We start from the raw sequence: 2,314 nt of genomic DNA on the forward strand, positions 1-2,314 counted from the left end.
AATGAATCTGTTCAAGAGGTTTCAAATGATAGTTTCGATAGGTTAGAGTTAGGGATTAGTGATAATGAACCAAGCACCAACAGAGCAAGTGGTAATAGATTTGAGGATTTTTGTGATAGCGATAACGAAACGAATAGTAGGTATTTGTTTGAAGAAGATTTTCAATGTGTTGAGGAGGTATTTGGGGTATTTTCGTTAGATTTTAACCCTCCATTACTAACCTTAGGGTCGAATCGACCCAGACACGCAAACTTTTTAAATTAACAAAAAATAAAGAATATTTTTTAACGCAAGATACATGTGTAATCTAAATTTGTACATATTTAAACGTTTATAAACAATAAGAATAAGAAACATGTAAAATATTATGCATAAAAAATTGTTTTAAAAAATAGCCTGGGTCGATTACATTACATAATTGAAAAATTTTTGCATTAGTCATTCCAATTTTTCTTTTTAACATTTTACTTTTATATTTCAGGTTTCAAATGCACTTTATTTGAAGTCAATATCTTTAAAACTTATCATTTTATGCGGAATCTGGCTGGATAACTTTTTTTCACTTTTTTAGCTATGTTGTAATGAATACAAACTTAATTTCAATTTAAGTATATAAATTAATTTTTTAACACATCATTTTATAAATTTAACAATAAAATACTACAATATACTAAAAGACGTATACGTTTTAGCAATTTATAAGTTTAAAAGATTTTAATAGATAATACAAATGAGGGTTGATAAGACCCATGGTTAGTAACCATGCGACATGATTTGAGGTTAGTAATGCAGGGTTAAAAAAGATAATGATAGCTTTTGTTATTCAGAGAAAACAGGGCCTATAAAACTCATTAGCGAAAAAATAGAGGGCGATGTTTTTATAGGCCTTCTTTTTTCTGAGACTTACGATTATTTTCAAGAGCCAGTTGCTTCTGCAGATTTAGGCATACTTATAGGTAAAATTTCAGAAAATGAGGTAGTTTTAAGTAGGTTAGATATTAAATATGAGTATTTTTCCATACCTATAGATGATAAAATTCTTTTAGTCCCACTCATTCATCACCTTTTTTATGATTTTTCAAAGAATGAATTTCGATGACCTCGTGGAAGAAATGAATTCCAAGGTGGAATCCTCACAACCGTTGAGTCCCCATAGAGGTTGTATTGAACATAAATATTATTCATTTTTTAATAATATTTTTTTACAGATCGAGTGTTTAAAAAAATATCTTACAATCTCGTTTGCGCTCCTCCAGTAGAAGCATCACAAATTGTGGTATCGTCACCATCGTCTGGCGGTCATGCAGGTATAATGAATTAGTATATAAATATATTAGTATTTGCTTTATAAAAATACATTTATGTTTTTCAGATATAATCCAGAAGCTGGATGCCATTGAGACCCGTCTCACTGCAATTGAAAAGTCCCTAACAGACAAAGTAAGTAACGCAGTATTACATTACCAAAATAAAACAGAAACTAATTTTTATATTTCAATTTTCTAGATGCCAGAAAAGGCCGAGGTGCAGGCGCAAAGTAAGTTATTGTGCGAATGCCGTGTCATAGCGGCAAAGACGCACCATTCGGCGTACTGCGTGGTATGTTTTCTGATGATTTGATGTACCACTACAATTTAGAGGTGAGCAAGGAGAAGGAATCCCTACTAAAACTAAAGTGCGTGGGGTTAGTTTTTGGTAGGTTTTTTTAGTGATATATATTTGAATGTCTTAACTTATAACATATCATTTTAGATATATTTCCTGACAAGGATAAAAACACCATCTGTGGGGAGCTCCGGAGATTTGTGGCCTTAAGCCACAATCGTTTTAAGCAAAAAAAAAACATAAACTTCAAGGTTTCATATTATTACTTATATATATTAGTTTTAAGTTGTAAATATTAGCTCTAAGCTGTGTAAATTAGTTCTAAGTTGTAAATATTAGTTTTGAGTTGTATAAATTAGTTTTAAGTTGCACATATTAGTTTTAAATTGCATATATTAGTTCTAAGTTGTCCATATTAGTTTTAAGTTGAAGTTTCTAATTTTACTTTTACAAATTTGAATTTTTAGAATTATAATTTTTTTACTGAAATAAACTTAAGTTGTATTATTTTTCTGTAATAATAATAGGCAAATTATTAGTTTAAGTAAATATTTGATTATTTTGATTTTATTATTAAATAAAGCGAAATAAAAAAATGAGTTTTATTTAAAAGAATTGAATTCGCTAGATAACTGATGCTAGGTAACAGATAATCTTGTTATTGCTTGTTCTTGCTAACATGCTTATTTGTTAAAGGTAACAAACTGAT

General features: G+C 29.1%; 1 pseudogene; it reads left to right on the forward strand.

Moving 5' to 3' along the window:
• The first annotated feature begins 688 nt into the window (after positions 1-688).
• LOC125775550 (uncharacterized) lies at positions 689-2,011 on the forward strand (annotated as a pseudogene).
• Positions 2,012-2,314: the final 303 nt, after the last annotated feature.

The sequence above is a fragment of the Bactrocera dorsalis genome, chromosome 1 (assembly GCF_023373825.1).
Source record: "Bactrocera dorsalis isolate Fly_Bdor chromosome 1, ASM2337382v1, whole genome shotgun sequence".
NCBI classification, from domain to species: domain Eukaryota; kingdom Metazoa; phylum Arthropoda; class Insecta; order Diptera; family Tephritidae; genus Bactrocera; species Bactrocera dorsalis.